This window comes from Dermochelys coriacea, chromosome 11 (genome assembly GCF_009764565.3).
Source record: "Dermochelys coriacea isolate rDerCor1 chromosome 11, rDerCor1.pri.v4, whole genome shotgun sequence".
Taxonomy (NCBI): Eukaryota; Metazoa; Chordata; order Testudines; family Dermochelyidae; genus Dermochelys; species Dermochelys coriacea.
This window is the reverse complement of record NC_050078.2, coordinates 46,661,778-46,679,585: the sequence shown is the minus strand read 5'-3', so window position 1 is coordinate 46,679,585 and position 17,808 is coordinate 46,661,778. Positions and strand designations below refer to the sequence as shown.

The 17,808-nt window shown below is 41.8% G+C and overlaps 1 protein-coding gene across 2 annotated transcripts in view; it reads left to right on the top strand.

Annotated features, from left to right (window-relative positions):
• Positions 1-839: 839 nt before the first annotated feature.
• The window catches only part of ZNF385B (zinc finger protein 385B), a 321,069-nt gene continuing 304,100 nt past the window's right edge, over positions 840-17,808 (top strand). The window contains exon 1 of one of the 2 annotated variants that reach the window (XM_043505422.1): positions 840-1,006. The gene's annotated coding sequence lies outside the window, so the exon portion shown is untranslated. Of the gene's footprint in view, positions 1,084-17,808 lie in introns of both variants that reach the window. The other variant, XM_038421301.2, reaches the window with a different exon arrangement.

Here is a 17,808-nt window from a genome sequence, read left to right as displayed (position 1 = left end):
CTAGACTAGGCATGAGGGCTGCATCTAAGACTACAGCTGCTGGAGTCACCTGAGGAGAACAGAATCTCAGCTTTTTTAAAAAAACAAAAAACAAAAAATGTTCTAGCCTTCATGCATGCAAAGAAAAGCTTGAAAATGTTATCTACCTGTGCCTGATGCCTACCTGAATTTGCAGACAGTCTGAAACAAATGTTCCTAGATATGTGAATTGCCCTATTCATTTTAAGTCTGAAACTTCTTGTCAGGACATGTGGGCAAGGCCAGAGAGACTCTACCTGCAGTTTTTCAGGGCACCTGATTGTCTTAATTTCACCCTGACTATAAGAGTCTCCTACCAGCTATCTTTCTAGTCATCCTCCTTTGTTTCTGTGAACAGCTGCAATTGCCTACCCTGAGCAAAATTGTCGTGATTCTTACCGGTTTCAGTTCTACAGGGCTCCAAATACAGCAACGAAACTGATCACTCCTGCCAATTTCATCCTGGTACTTGGGAAAGTTACCTACAGCCCCAGAACCCTTAAAGCTGTGAGTTTGGAGACAGGGAAGCACCGCAGCTCCTTCACCTTAGGAAGGTTGTCCTTAAAGGCCACAAACAAAAATGCGTGAACTGTGGAAAAACTTGACGGATGAAGCGTTCCCCACTAACTACTGCAGGAAGTGTTCTGGCAGGGCGTGAGCCAGGGGCCACATATGCACAAGTATAAACCCGTTGCAAACACCTACAGACACACTCAGGCGCGCGTCCACATGACCGGGAAGCCACACGTGTGTGCACACGGTGGAATGGTACAGCCACACCCCGTCTATATGTAGGTCACACACAAGCGGGGCGCGCCCACCCGCGCTGTTTGCCCGCGCCGGGTTCCCTGGCGCCCTGCCGGCCACGCGCCCATTCACCTGCCGCTCGCTCGCCCGCCCGCCCCCCCCCTCACCTGGGCGGTGGGGCGGCTCAGGGCCAGCCTCGACGCATGCGCCCGGCGGCCGCCTGTAGCTGCTCCAACGCGGAGTAAGTGGGACGCGCTGCCTGATGTGGCGGCGGCTGAGCCCCGCTCGCCGGCCGTCCCCGCGCGCCGCCCGGGCAGGGTAAGCGGGGAGCGGCGCCTTGGCGGTAACTTGCGGCTGGGGCGGGTCTGCCCTGGGGGCGAGCCGCAGCCAGAGCTGGCTGTGCCGGGCGACGGGGGCAGCGCTGCTTCCGCCCGGTGCCTCCCGCCCCCGCCAGGGCAGCGGCTCGCTCGCCCCCACGTGCCGGTGGCGGGAGCCGGACGGGGCGCGCTGGGCTGAGGGCGAGCGCCCCCGGGGGCTGAGGCGCGGAGGCAGCGGGGCTCGCCGGGACCGACCCGCTGCGTGTCTCGCTCGCAGCGCTGCCGCCAGTCCGGCGGTCTGGCCGAGGGGGCCAGGGGCTCGGGTGCCCCCGCGCCGAGCGACCGGGCTGCCCGTGTCCTTTGCTGCGGTCCCTTAAAAGCTGCAAAGCGTCTCCGGTGAACTCCAGGTGTGGGGCCGTATGGTGTATCCGTACCGGCTCCTTTTAACGGGCTTATACGGGGCTTCCCATGTGCTCTCTCAAATTTCCTTCCCCGGGCGTTGAGGGTTTTCTTTTTTTGCTGCAGCCACTACTTTACTGCTAGAAAGTATAATCCATTTCTCTAACTAGGTCAGTCTCTTGAGTCCTGATGAAAAAGGTTTGCATCGCAGTGTTTCTTTTCTCTAAAAGATATGCGGGGTTTGTTTGGGGTTTTTTTTGTTTTTTGTTGTTGTTTTTTTTGCTTTGCTTTAAGATTAGTTCTGTTTTTCCTGCGTTTTGAGTAGGAGTTCGTTTTAGTTATAGTTACACTAGCACAGCCTGGCTCTCTCTCTAGATCAGGGAAGCTTTTGGAAAGACGAATTTCCCCAACAAAAGAGGCATTAACCTACTTTAAGAAATCATCCTTGATGATCTAATTGCATAGCTTAGGAGTAAGTGCCTGGCATTGTAGGTTGTTTGGGGACAAGGCTCCGAACCTTAGTTATGCTTAACAAGCAATTTTCAATGCGAAATCCTAGATTTTTGGGTCCTGGAGAGTCTTACATTCTTAATTTTCAAAGCTTGCCTTTGTGATGCTTAGCTATTTCTACACCCCAGCCCACGCCAGCTGAAAATCATGAGCATAAACTCAGGAAATTAAGAATATAAGGCCACCAGCCCCAAGTCTAGTACTTGCACTGAAAATTTATTACTAAGTGTGTATGTATATGCTTTGGCAGCACATATATTAATATTAGCTTTAAATAAAATTTTTATACCTGAAAATTTTCTTTGAGGCATTCCTGTCTATATGTAACTTTGCATGTGTATATGTATGACAGTAGTTACTCTGTGCATCAGTGTCTGAGGAACATGAAAAGTGTGGGTTTTTTTTCTGTTGACTTCTCCCATTTTTGGGAAAAGAAACCTTGTTTACTATCGCACCAGCGAAATGCTTCTTGAACCTGCATGCTATTAGCACTTGAATATCAAGCTTCAATAGAATGGCTAGTCTGTGTTAAAGAATATTGTACTTTAAAAATGTGGGACCAGTCAAAATGTATAAAAGGACTTCAAAACTAACCGTTACAGCTTCTTACTATATTACAAGTTGGGAGGTGGAAACTGCCTAGTGTGATGAGTCTTATTCTGGTAATATATTAGCAATATTTAGTGAGGAAGTTCTTTAAAAATAACTACTGGGTGAATTTAGAAATGTATGTACCTACGGTAAAGCAAATAGATGTTCTATTCCTAATTCTTTTTGATGCTGCATCAATGGTTTATTTCTACAAATAGCAAAAGATGGATCAAAATAAGTGATCTAACATTAAAAAGAACATACATGTTTTCGTACCTGATTGTATAACAGTATGAAAAAAAGTGATCTAGCTCTTATTTAAAATTAATGGTTGACAAAGAAACTTTAACCATCAGAGAGGTGTGTGGACCACTCCCTGTTAAGTGGTCCATTGATGTCCCTGTGGCAATTATAGTGAGAAGTAAGGGCAGCACCCTCGTGAGAAATCCACTTTGCTTGGAAGATAAAGGGTGCTGTCCCTAGATCCCTGCTTGAAGTTTCTGCCTTTTGAGGCAGTCTCTATCTAGTAAAAAGAAAAGGAGTACTTGTGGCACCTTAGAGACTAACAAATTTTAAGTTCTATTTTAAATTCTAAGGTGCCACAAGTACTCCTTTTCTTTTTGCGAATATAGACTAACACGGCTGCTACTCTGAAATCTATCTAGTAAGTATGTGGTGATAGCTCTTCCCTATCTCAACTGTTTGGCTGATGAATGGTAGAAAAAGTGCTCTCTCTCTCTTTCATACAGCAGGGCTCCTGGAGTAGGGGGTGTCTGCTATGCTATCCCTCCCACCAAATGCATCCAATGAAGTGAGCTGTAGCTCACGAAAGCTTATGCTCAAATAAATTTGTTAGTCTCTAAGGTGCCACAAGTACTCCTTTTCTTTTTTCAGTCTTCTGGCTGTGTTACACTCCCTTTCCAAAGAGCAATGTTTTTGCTGTTCTTCCCCCAACCAAGTCTCTTGGGTACTGAGGGAAGGGAAGGAGGTTATGCAGGGGGTGAGGAGGATTTTTGACTATCTGCCCAATGTCCAGTTGTCTGTGTTTTGTGTGGTTCCTTCCCCCAAATAGTTCCAGTACATAATGCTCATTACTTCGCTAAACAGCTGCGGAGTGAGATTATATGATAGTTGTTAGTTTGATTTATGTCTGCAGGATTCTGGAGTTGTGATGTATATTATCAACTTCACTCTACTGTTGCTTGTTTTAACTCCTTGCATATCATGGTCCACTTAATATAAATGTCCTTTTGTGGACTACCTCCAAATTGTATTTCCTAATCCTTTCCCCACATCTTTCTGTGGCAAATGATACTTTTCCATTTAACCAGGTAATAGAAATAGGATAGTATTAATGAGACAAGATGACGACAAACTGTAATGTGATGGTAGTAGCTGCTTGATTCTGTCCTGTTGTTGCATCTGTGCTATGCTTACTCTCCCAGATGGAGGAACATGCGCTAGTAGAGACTCTCCCCTAACTGACTGCAGGCCCCAATTTTTTGATCTCTTTAAGGGGCTTTCTCCCTTTAATTTTGTTCTGTTCTGTTTGTTACCTCTCTCATTTTGGCAGTGTCTTCAAATCTGATCTCAGCTGAATTTCTACCAAAGATAGGGACTGCAGTCATGAAGCAGCCACACAGAGGAGCTTGTTCTAGTGAGTTTAATCTGTTTTGGGTTTAATGCCTTTTGAAATCCTCAGTCCAAGACTGGGCTACAGTTAGGAGCAAGTGTCACTGCATGAAGTCTGACATCTGTCAGGCCATTGTAAGAGAAGCAGAGCTGTGGACTACCAGTGGTTCGAGGACTGGAGTTACAGCCTGGTTGTCCTTAGAGTTGGAGAACTTATGAAATAAAGACATTCTTATTACTTAACATATAGTCCAGTTGGAATGGAGCTCTGAATCCTGAAGAACTTGTCGGTCTGTGCCAGGATGTAACTGGGTATAGTTCACTGGAAGGTTATCCCTCCTGATATACTGAAGTCAAGTTGCAAAGATCAGGTCATCTTTACTTATTCAGAAGAAAAAGATGGCTTCACAGTCTGAGTAGCTTGAATGTTAAACTTCTGCTCTTTATTAATTACCTTTGTAATACTTTTTTGATACAACGGTGGGTTTTTCTTTAAATATATAGATTTTTGAACTAGCAGTGGAGAAAGCTACAAAATGGAAACAAATATTTTGCACTTGATTGAAGAGTCTATCAAAGCATTTAAATAATAATTTATCCATAACAATACTATGAGTATTATACCTACTTTACTTAAGTTATGCAGAAAGCTAGTGGCAGTAGATATTTTAATAGAAAAATATTAAATTTTATAATAACCTATGATTCTTCAGTTGAACCCATGACTATTGAGTTAATGTTCTCAGCATGCTGTTGGAATGCACAGGGAGTTGAAAGAATTATAATACATTTGTTGTGTGCAGTCATAAAGCTAGTATTCCACCAGCTGTACACGCAAATAGGTTTTGATCACAGACTTTGCTTGCTTAAACTTGTGAATGTAAATCAAATGTTTGCCAAATGACACCATTTTCTGTTCTTATTTGTGTGCAAATGTACAGAGATTCCCTTGAACTGTGGAATATTTTTTTGCTGTTCAAACAAGCTTTTTAGCTACCGGTAATAGGTTCTCAATATGAATGTTTCTATTTTTAAAAAATTATGGTAAATATTTAGCAGTATCAAAACAAAGAAATTCTTTTCAAAATAAAGTCCTCAGTATTTGGATTCTCGAGAAAGATCTATTTATTTCCTGTTAATTAATTTGTTTAAAAAGCCTTAATATAAAAGATATTGTCATTACGGTATATGTAGTAAATTATTGGGTAAAGTATGCTTTCTAATCTAAATTATAAAGACACAACTGAATCGTATAGCTACACTGTATCTTTTCTGACTACTGAAAGTGCTTAAGAAATAATGGTTAACATTACAATGCAGGGATGTGTTGTAGTAAAGTATACCTGATGCTTATTTAGCAACAATGCTGACATTATTTAAGCAATTTATGTGATCACAAAATATTCAGTCAATTTTGTAGGCTCCTTAATGTTAGGAAGTTTTAATGGTCTTGTTCTGTTCACAGAAAACACCTTATTTTTGTGCTCTGTAATGCATCATGTTTCATTGTCTAACATACTATATCAAAGATTGATTGAACGTGCCCATTAATTTTGTAATTTTATTGCATATTGCCATTTTAGATGAGCTTTCTCATCAGATTTTCTGTTATAATTCTTTTTAATCTCTAAAATGTAATAGCATACAGTCTTAACACAGATGTTACACATTCTGCACAGGACTGTGATATTTCTAGTGTATTAACTGAAACTGACATCACCTTCTATAAACAACGTATTAATTGACATGTTAAAAATGCATTAGAGAACCTGAGCTGCTGAGGTTTGTAGAAACAGAAGCCTGGTGAGCTAATCTAAGTAAATCAGTGGAGTTCAAATCTTCACTTACCATTACTGATAAATTACTATATTATTGTTTAATTGACAGGCAGGTTTTATAAAAGGTAAGTATTATTAATAATCTGCCAGATACACTACAACTGTCCAATAATCTTTTGATCCTTTCTTCATTGGACAGTATTCAGTTGACTGAAATAAACTGATATTTTAACTGTTAAAGTGAAATAATACTACTTTTATTTGTTGAAACAGCATAAATTTATGGTACATTTTCTTTGGTCTGATTACTGTATTAACATTTAATGTTGGCTTTTTTTTTTTTTGGACTTGCAATCAAATAGATTGGAGGACAATCTTTGTGTACATGCATATGTTTATAAAAATACTTCGCCTTTAGTATCTTTCAACTTAGTATTCTCCTAGCATTTTATCGGCAGTAGCTGAGTTTCACTGTCCTCTTTGGAGAGTTAATTTTACCGAGCTGGAGTTTCATCGCATGTATGGTGGAACACAGTACTTATAGAACAATAGCTAGACTGCTGGTTTTGGGGGCCCACCACCTCCCATATGCTTCCAGATTTTGGAAAACTAACTGTAAAGAATGATCTCAGCTTTCTTTATTACAGTAATGTCAAAAAGGTTCAAATTTTAGTTAGGGTCCTACTTCCGAATTTAGGTATTTAGGTAACGGTGGAATGTTATTGATCATCTTTGTCAGTGGGAGCTGTAGGTGCTCAGAACCTTTGACAATCAAATCACTTCCTTTGATACCATATTTAAATAACTACATTTTGACCGAAGTTTCTAGCCCTTTTGCTGGTGAAGATATTCTTGATGATGTAAACTGATGGCAATGGTTGAAAGTTCAGTGATCTATTTTCTCAAATATCTTGAGTTGTTCATAGTCCACACCCTCCAAAGGGTGCTTCAGGGACCCACAAAGCCTTTGGCAGTTTGGTCTCTTGACTTTGGGTGGGGAGCACAGCTGTAGAGAATACTACTTCCCAGTCTTTTCCTGCTCGTACTAAGGCAATCTCTCAGCTGGCTGCACTGAGTCAGTGGGAGCTGTGGGTACTCAGCACCTCAGGAAATCCAGCTGGCTGTTTAAATGCTGAAATATGTATTTGGTGATGACCTTTCTGCCTTTTGGATTGTCTACATGGGAATGGTTTTTTTTTTTTTCAGATCAACTGTAGTTATTCCATGTTAAATTGCTCTGCATCCACACACTTTTTTCCTTGAATTATTTGGCATCTCATTCTGCATTAGTCAGCTTTGTTTTACCTGTAAAATAAGGCTAATATCTACCTACCTAATGGGAAGTTGGTGGGTTGAGAGAGTTAAATAGCCAGTATTGAGGACTGCTCTGATAACAGAGCAAGACTACAGTATGGTTCAGAACAGACAGGGAAGAATACTGTATATAATTGCAATCGTAGGGGAAGCTCAGATAGAACATAGTTAGTTGAGTTGAAGTTTGATTTAGACATTAGTGTTAAAACTCCTTTTCTTTTGAAAAATGCCATGGTATTTTTTTAATGATCACAAGTGTTCTAGTCTTGGTTTTATCACAGCCAAAGGTGCCCCCTCCAGAATTGGTGTCTCTTAATGCCCTGCTGACTGCTTATTGATTGGTTTATTGGTTGTAGCATTGGTTCAGAACTGAATCCTTAACATCACTCAACCCTACTAAGCTTGTGAGATCTAATGGGCTTATAGAACAAGCTGTTATGGCTGCAGGCCATATTTCTTTATCTGTTCGTGCGGATTTCCAAAGGTTAAAGATATGTTAAGGGGACTTTACTTAGTAGTTCATGATGTCAAGTTCTAATTGGATGCTTATTAGTATATACGTTCTGAACACAATAGACTTCTAGATCTTCTTGGAACCATTACAATTTATGATGTAATTCCAGAAATTAATTAGTTTAAGGTTAATTCATGTGATAGACAGTGTTAGTGCTTCTATTGAGCATATACGTGGAATCTGCATGCTAAAAAAGAGAAACCCTTATGACGTTTTTACTGAGTGTTTTTTATTGCACATGCAAAATAGCAGTCCTCATTACTCCGCTTACTCAAAAATCTTAGAATATAAGTGTTTCACTACTTTTAAATTAGAGCAAATTATTTTTTGAATAGTGTTTTTGTCAGGTTTCAGAGGCATGGAACTTTGTGGGAAGGGAGAGTGAGAAATTGCGTGTGTCTGCTCCAAGTAAACAGATTAATTCAAGAGAAAATGTGTGTTGAGAAACTTTATAAACACTTCCTCCTCTGCAGTCTTTACTCAGTCCTGTTGAATACTTCCAAGGGCAGAGTAAGGACCTCCAAATAGGATTTTATAATGGAAATGCTGATGCAGTCTAGCAGTAGTAGTTCCCAGTGGTTTTTGGATCCTCTTTCCAGCCACCTACTAATATGACTATGAATCCTTGAATCAGGTTTGATTTATACATAAATGCATGTGTAAGTGCCTTGATTCGGTAAATTTCAAGTTAAACTAAAATGATTGAATACTACTAACTTAAAAAACAAACCCTTTAATATGGAGTTCATAAACATTTGAAAAAATCCTGCACATAACTCCACTTTTGTTTGTTTCTAAAAATACAGCCTATTATTTTAAGCCCCGATCCTGTAACTAGCTGCATCTGGATGGACCTCGGGATCTATACGGAGTCAATATCTGGTTTAAGGTTTTAGCTTGTATTAATAAGGAAAAAAACTTAAACTGAAACCCATGTTACTTATACACACACACACACACACACACACACACACACACACACACAAATTAAAGAACAGTATTAAGGTTGCAAACTCAAGCATTCAAAAGTTAAGAAATGCCAGAGTTCAGGTTTCCTGTGCACAACCTTATTACAACCCCCTTGAGCATATGCATTATGATAGTCTTAAATTACGTGATCAAATACTATATTTCCCACAGGACCCCTGCCTCATTCGCAGGATGGATGGTGTTACTTAAATAAGCAGCTATTCAATTTTCTGTCTTATTCTCATTGTCCATCATGTAGCATTAATTACTACATGCTATTCAAACCCTGCTCTGAAGACAGAAATTTTAATTTTCCTTATGGGCTCATCACTGTAGTATCTGAGTTGTTCATAAACAATTAATTTTTTCCACAATACCCCTGTGAGATGAGGGGGTGGCAATACTCCCATTTTACAGATAGGGAGCTGAGGTTTAGAGAGAGGTCAAAAGTTTCCACTGTTTGAGTGCTCAATTTGGAACACTTATGATCTAATTTATTCAGTGTACTTGATGTGTTTTAAAGCACAGCTCCCATTGCCTACAGTTGTAGCTGTGAGTGCTCAGCATTTCTGCAAATAAAACCTCAGAGTTTCAAGTTGGGTGCCCAGAAAATGAGGAACGTAGAATTATTGGCCACCTGTGGAAAGTTTTGGTTTGTGATTTTCCTAGGATCACATAGAAATTCTGTGAAAGAGGCAGCGATGGAATACAATACTCCAGGGCAACATTCATCTGCTTTAACAGTGAGACCATCCTCCTTCCCCCCCCCCCCCCCGGAATCCCCTCTGTTTGTTTGTTACAGGCTGATGCCTTTAGATCTAGAAGTCAGGGTCCAATCCCCACACATACACGTTTTCCAGCTTCTGTAGAAAAGAAGCCAGGGATCCTACAGACAATGGCCGCCTTCACTACATAGCCCTCATTCATCTCTAGAGTAGGACCATCTTGTGCACTGAATTATTCTGAGGTTCTGTGGAAAAGAATGTGATCATATAGTCAAGATTATCATAATACATATGCACATGGGGGCTGAATTAAAGTTGCATAGGCAACCTTAATTCTGGTATTTCCTAACTTCTGAGTACTTGACTTCGCAAACTTAATTTTTAATGTGCATTATATTTTGTATGTAATTTCCTTGCTTTTTGAAAAAGCAAACTGGGGAAAAATATTTCCATCATGAGGCATCATATTGACATCCACATGGTTCATCAGCAGGGTTGGAACCTTTAGATCCACCGCACAGTCCTTTGCCACTTGAGTTCACTGAGTAGTTGATAGATGAAGACAACCTATTACTGCTCTGTGGACCAGCACTAGGGGATCATTGCACTGTGGCAGTGGGTTTCCCAGATATTTGCTGACGGCAGAGGAATGGTGAGAATCAGGAATCTTGGGCTCCATTCCAGGCTGTGGAGGGGAATCTGTTCTTTAGTGGGCACACTCTTCTGCCCATTTTGCCCATTGATCCCTTGTGCCTCATCACCTCCAATCTGTTCCAGTCCTGTCTCTATCCCTGGCTCATTGACCCAGTCCTGTTCTCCTTGCCTACCCAGTCCAAGTCTCCATACTTCAGGTTTCTCAGCCAATCTCCTTGCCCATCCAGTCTTTTTCTCTGCTCCTGGCTCCTTATCTGATTTTAATGCTCTCCTAATACTGGCTCTCAGGGCTAGTCTCCCTTCCCAGTCTCTTTATTCAGTCTCAGTCCTCCGTCCCCCCCTGACCCCCCCACCTTTTTGACTCCTTATCCCAGTTTTTTCTCCTCCCTGGCTCCTAGTCCCCATCTCTTTGCCCAGCCAGCACCAGCTCCTTTTTGTTCCCCAGGTCTTTGTCAGATCTGGCTCTCTTCCCCACCATTTTCCCTCAACTAGTTCCTAGTCAGTGTTTCCTTGTACAGCTACTCTCAATCCCTCCCTCTTGCCCCCTCCTCTGCCAAGTTCCTTGTCTGATCCCAGTGCTGTCCTCACTGGCTTCCAGTCCTAATCTCCCCTCCCAGTTTCAACATTCCTTCCCCTCCTTGCCCAGGTCTCTCCAGACTCCTTGTCCCAATCAACTCCTTTCTGTCCCTCCATTGGACTTTTGTCCCCTCTGCATTCCGATCAGATGGTTTCCTTCTCCATGCTTACTGGGAGAGGGATCATTGAGATCATAGGAGAAGACCTGCTCTCTGTTCTTGTTTGGCCCCCAAGTAACTGGGAGCAGGCATTACAGGGAAAGTCTGGAGCATGCTCATTCATGCCATGGGGATGGCGCAGGCACAACCTGGTTAGCATTAGGAGCTGTGAGAGGCTGGAGCATGTTCAGTAGGGTTGGAATCTTCAGAGGTTTTGGCTGTTAAAATCAAAAGTCTCTACTGAGCCTGTGTGGACTGTGATTTCTCCCTCCCCTCATCTTGTAGGTTGGCCATCTTTGGGCAGACTTTTATGGGGGTGGCAAAAGACACACCCTGACACCAGGGTGACTCTCTTGCCAATTTCACATGTCTGCTCCAAAGCTTGTAGGCACTAGAGTTGTTTGAAGAAATGCTGCCAGAATTTAACACGCGGAAAACAATGTATTTCTCCTGAGTTTTTGGGAAGAGTAAACCCGTTGTAGCTGAGATTTTTCAAAAAAATTCTGCCTTAGGCAGACATCTGCAGGAGAACTTCAGCCCAGATGGTTAAAGTTAGGTAAAATAGGCAACTGGGTCTTACAATGGAAAGTGTTGGAAAACCTAGCAATGCTACCAGCCTTGCCTATAATAAGTATACAGTTACTACAAAGTATGCTATACAACTACATACACTAACTATACATGTTATGAATAAATTTATGCTTATTGTAAAGTGTATATGAATTAATATTAAAGGATGAAATTCATGCTTTTCATAGGCCAGTATGGTCAGGTTTTTGTGGTGGTTTTGATCTAGTTTTGAGTGGGAAGAAAAGCTAGAAGCCCCAGTCAGGGCAGGCTGTGGACATTTGTTTCATACTGGAGGCAGGTGCCCAAGTTATTCCTGATGGGAGCAAACTGTCACCCCTAAAGGCAAGGCAGGCCTGGGTTCTCCTAAGGTGGTGTCTCCTTTCTTCCTTTCCTGTTTGGAGGAGAGGGAAAACATGTCTGTGACTTCTGCTGACTCTCCGAAGAGCACATGGGGTAGGCTCACCCAGGGAGGAGTCCTGAAGAAATACCATGTGAAGAAACTCGAACATACACCACAGAAAGGGGCACTGACTCTTTCAGTGAAATCCAGATATTGACAAAAACATGTCCAAGGTTGATTACACAGTCGATGTAGGCAAGCTGCAAGGAATAACTGCATTTGTTGGCTAAGGGCAAGTATCAATGTCACATAGTCAATACTTGACAATTGCTCACATAGTTCAAATAGGGGGAAGAAAGAGAGGAGTAAACAAGAAGACTCTAGTAACTTGTCTTAAATCTTGTTTGCTTTAGCCAATGTTTTGAATCTCTAACTTAATGATGGTTTGGTGTTGGCAGTTTAAAAGGTAGAAATTTTCTGACTGTGAAATCTATCCCCCCAAACTCTCCTTTGCTGCCTACCACTTATAAAAGCTTGTTTACCTTTGCTTGATCAAATCCCTGAGAAAATCACTTGAGATGCTGCAGGGAGCTGATGAAGCAAGGCATTCTTGGCTGAGGGGATCTGACTGTGCAACAAATTTCCAGATGTTAGAGGAATCCAAAGTCTATCTTTAGGAAACCCTGCAGAAAATTCTTAATGGATGAAATTTTTCTGCCATAACCAGAGTTACACTTGTTGGTCAAAAGATACCGTAGTTTTTGTGAAAAATTAAAACAAAATTAATACTTTTCCATTTCATTTAAAAACTTTCTGAATTTTTCATTCTTTCAACAGAACATTTTTTTGGTTTATTTAAAATTGTTTTCTTCCTCTATCACAAAGTGTGTGTGTTTTTGTACGTCTTTATTTTAGAAACAAACCCATATAATACACTTCCTCTGCCCTTCCCACATGAGACATTTCAAAGATGGCCACTGTCTCATTCGGTGGGAAACGTGATCATTTGGACTTTAAGTATTACCAAATATTAATCATCATAATGCTTTGCATGGAATGTCGTTTTTTGCTCTTTCATAGTTTAGGACAAGGGGTACGTTCTATATGTGAAATTTCACAGAAAAATGCAGTTCCTTTGGAGCAGGGAGCTGTGGGCAAACTTTTTGGCCTGAGGGTCACGTTGGAGTTCCAAAACTGTTTGGAGGGCTGGGTAGGAAAGGCTGTGCCTCCCCAAACAGACTGTCCCCTATCAGCCTCCTCCCACTTCCTGCCCTCTGACTGCTGAGAACCTTCGACCCATCCAACCTCCCCGCTCCTTGTCCCCTGACTGCCCCCTCCCAGGACCCCCCCCAACTGCCTCCCCCAGGATCCCACATCTATCCAACCCCCCATGTTCCCTGTCCACTGACTGCCCCCCCCAGAACCTCCACACCATCCAACCACCCCCTGTCCTCTGACTGCCACCCGGGACTCTTTGACCCTTATCCAACCCCTCTGCTCCCTGCCCCCTTAACATGCTACTAGAGCAGCAGGACCATGCTGCTGCACTGCCCGGCAGGAGCTCGCAGCCCTGCTGCCCAGAGCGCTGGCAGCATGGCGAGCTGAGGCTGCGGGAGAGGGGCCAGGGGCTAGTCTCCCTGGCCGGGAGCTCAAGGGCCAGGCAGGACAGTACTGCAGGCTGTAGTTTGCCCACCTCTGCTGTGGAGTGAGGGGAGAAGCAAAGTTATCTAAAACAATGCAAAAACTTTTGCATCAAATGTACTTGGGGCAGGGTGAGGGAGCGGCTTGCTTATAGTTGCACAGCTATACATTGGCCCTGCATTGATGTCTCTTGCTCTGTGTGTGTGTTCTCTCAGATTAATTCATCCTTTTAGATTTTGGTTTTTTTCCTCAACACTCTCTGCTCTTATTTCTTGAATGTTTTTGTGGTCAGTTTAGTCTTTCCTCTTGCATATATTATAATTTTCAGTATTTACTCCCCCCGTTTTCTCAGTCACAATCTTTCTCTCCAATTGCAGCGTTGCCAATTGCATATTTGGTGTTTTTTTTTTCTTTTCTTAAAGCCCTTGCTCCTGGATTCATATTACTTCATGAGCATCTAAGCTTTATTTTGTTTATTTCCTTCCTCCCTCAACCCCCTTTTTAAAATTTTTCTAGCCCTAGAGGTTGTAGAGAAAAGCTTGAGAACAAAACACAAGTGCACCTTAAAGACTTGGAAAACAGAAGGCAAATAAAAAGATCCGCAAATTGAGATTTTTAAAAACTTTCTTTTGAGGGTCTAACTGATGGGTTTTTGGACTCTTGGAGCTGCACCCATTATTCACTGCAGTGTTGCAATATAGTTATGGCTGTATACACTTTTGTACTAACTATCCCAACTTGTAAGATGAGCACCCTGAAATTCCCTTCTCTTCAATTACTCCCTTTTTAAGGTCCTCAGAACTTAAAGTAAAAGATTTAAAGTCCTCTTGAGGTTGAATTGCTTATGCTTGGGATCATACTAAAGGGGTGTGTTTCTGTATTCTTTAACTTAAAGGATCACTGTCAACTCAAATTTTTGAATGGACTAATTATAAGAAAAGGGAATTTTAAAGTATTCCCTTATGCGCAATGTCAGATTTTTTTATTCATTTGAAAATAGTCTGTTCCCTAGTTTTATATTTTCTGTTTTTCTTGCTGAGTATACACAGAAATGGTGAAACTATGTGAAAAGTAGAGTCAAATGCAGAGGAGGCTGCAGATCCCTTGGGATCCTCCAGATTTAGAGGCGAGATCTGCAATCTAATTCCAGGGGGAAGGGAGAGGGACAACTCTTGACTCCCTGGCCTCCACACTTCGTCCCATGATAGGACATAAGGAGATGCTCCGAGAGAGGCCCCATTTCACTTGGCTTTCTCTCTGGAACATGCAAAGTATTTTAGTGGAAATGTGACTCTTCAACTTTTAAATAAAATAGATTGAGTCATCCAAACATGAAATAAAACTGGTTTCAGAGTAGCAGCCGTGTTAGTCTGTATTCGCAAAAAGAAAAGGAGCACTTGTGGCACCTTAGAGGCTAACAAATTTATTTGAGCATAAGCTTTCGTGAGCTACAGCTCACTTCAAATAAAGCTTATGCTCAAATAAATTTGTTAGTCTCTAAGGTGCCACAAGTACTCCTTTTCTTTTTGAAATAAAACTGTTTTTCACTAGCTGAGGTGTTTTAAATGCTTTTTCACCCCCCAAAGGAATCACTTAAAATAAGATGTATTAAAACTTGGTTTGTGAATCCTAGGTGATCTGGGATGAGGAATATATGTTTTGCCTTGTCTGAAGGTATTTGGCTGGGAAACCTCAGAGGCACGAACATTGAGAATAATGTACACTTGCTGTACCAAACCATTACCTGCAGGTATCAAATCAGACTACTAGTATGCTGAAATTGTTCATGCTTCGTAGGTCAAGGGTGAATTTCTTTAGTAAACTCAGTTATATGGAAACTGGGCATTTAAATAAAAAAGAAATTAAAAGAAAAACTGACTTCAGATTACTTAGATTGTAATCTCTTTGGGGTAGGGGATTATCTCTTTGTTCTGTTTATGTAAAGCACCTAGTATAATGAGGTCCTGGACCATGATTAGGGCTCCTAGGCACTACTGCTACATAAGTAATAATATTTAAACGCAATATTAAGGTTGAGATTTTAGTTACACAAAGCCACTAAATTCAGAATTCACACAGCACTTTCAGCTACAATCACTGGAATGTAATAGGATCGTTCACCACCCAATCACAGAGCACTGGACAAATACAATAATATAATGCAGTGATTTTCAAACTTTTTAGGCTATGTATCCCTTTCGAAGTGTCGTCTACCACATACCCCAATCTGACAGAGGCAAATGTGATACGTGTGGGGAGGGGCACGCAGGATCATGGGACCCCCCCAGATTTCTGCCTTTCATTTAGCAACAGCTTCTAGAGGTTTTCAAACTATGTGCACCCCTAGGGAGGTGTGGAGGAACATTCGGGAGAGCAAGCGATGGCACCAGGCAGCTAAGGCCAACCCCATGTGGTGGGGCTCTGGGAGGGAGTACCACCTCCATGCCCAATTCATCAATCTGGGTTGGGGGGGCACAACCAAAAATTGTAACTAAAGGGGAGGGGAAACTAGGCTTACCAACTTTCTAATCACACAAAACTGAACACCCTTGCCCTGCCCCTTCTCTGAGGCCCTGCCCATTGCTCACTCCATCCCTCTATCATTTGCTGTCCCCCACACTCCCTCCCACACTTACTTTGAACAGGTTGGAGTGCAGGAGGGGGAGTGGTCTCCAGGTGGTGCTTACCTCACGAGCGTACCAGAAGCGGTGACATGTCCCTTAGCTCCTAGGCATGGTGGCGGCCAGGGGCACTGCAGAGTGCTTGCTGGCAGGCGCTGCCCCTGCAGCTCCCATTTATCGCGGTTCCTGGCCAATGGGAGCTGTGTAACTTCAAAGAGTTCATTGAATCAGTGCAGTTAATTCTGGATTTACACTACTGTAGCCAAGAGCAGAATCTGGCCCTCAGTGTATTCCATTTCTAGTTTAAACCTTTGCCAACAATTCTGGGGAAAAAAATAGGGATACTATAGAAATAAACTGAATTCATACTTCTCAAGGTTTTAAGAAATCGTAAGTGCAACAGTAGGGACAATTACCTTGGGTAGTTAGTAGTGAGGGCAAATGTAAAGGGGGGGGAGAAATATCCCATTTGTTCTTTGCACATCTGTACAGCTTAAGTTCTGCAAGATAAAGTCTTGTTCAAAAGCTCAGAAGCATTGCACACATGCCAAGTTCTGGGAGTCAGATAGGTCTTGTTGGGGGTAGAAGGGTGGTGTAGCATTTGACTACAAAACATTCATGATTTGCTGGCCTTTCCTGCTAGCTCTCAAAGTATGCAGGCATAGCCTATTTTGTACATTGTCTATAGTCTTACTGCTGTGGAGCTTATGAAGTCTACAGCTGTTGCTACCTAAGTTGTGGCCCATCCTTTAAAAGATCTGCAGAGCCAATCTATGAACCTAGTAAAGTTTGTGCTTACTGCTGTTGATCTTAGAAGATATGCCAGTAGTGCCCATGGAGCTTATATACACCCCATGCATTAACTTTATAGATTACAAGTATAGACATTTGAGTTCATTTCAGGACTCTCAAAAGATTCCGGATAATTTATTTAATATTGCTAAGTCCATCACTTCATTAATAAATATTTCAGGGCTCACAGAATTTAAAGTTGTCACTCAAAATATCAATAAATACATACATCAGGGCTCGCAGAGTTTGCAAGATTCACAGCGGAGTTTGTGATCTCTAATTCATGTGTGCACTGTGCCAGAGGACATTGTGAACCATAGTTCACAGTTGTTTCTGTATTGGACTCCTTTGTCCATCGTGTTTCTAACAGAAAAACAGCCAACATTCATAGAAATAGCACAGATGTGCTTATTAGTTTTATGAGATTGTATTTTTGGGAACCATCATTAACAAGCTCTATTGGTGAAGCCAGCACAGCTTGACAGGATGGATACTCTTATTTTAGTTCAGGTTAAGTCAGCTAGGGAGAAATTTAAATTAGACTGAAATAATCACTCTTCAAATGAAATGTGAGCATCCATGCAGGAGTTTGTAATCATTTAAATAAGTCAGTGCAAATTTGAGGACCTCAGTCACCAACACCACTTCCTGCAGTACCTTGCGTTTTCTTTGGAGATCTTTATCCAAGTACTTATGATGTAATCTGATTGTATTTCGTAAGGTGATATGTTTTGCAGGCAATTGTTAGACATTTGTCTCTATTTCTCTATGGTAAACAGGGTCTGTGTGTGTGTGTGTGTGTGTGTGTGTCCACTCACAAAAGCTAACAGAACAAAATTGCCAGCCTCTATCATTCAAATGGTTGCCAAGCATCCTAAAGTTTGTCACCATCAGGCAGTTATTAAATTAGCAAATTATTATAGTTCTTTGTCTCTGGTGTTT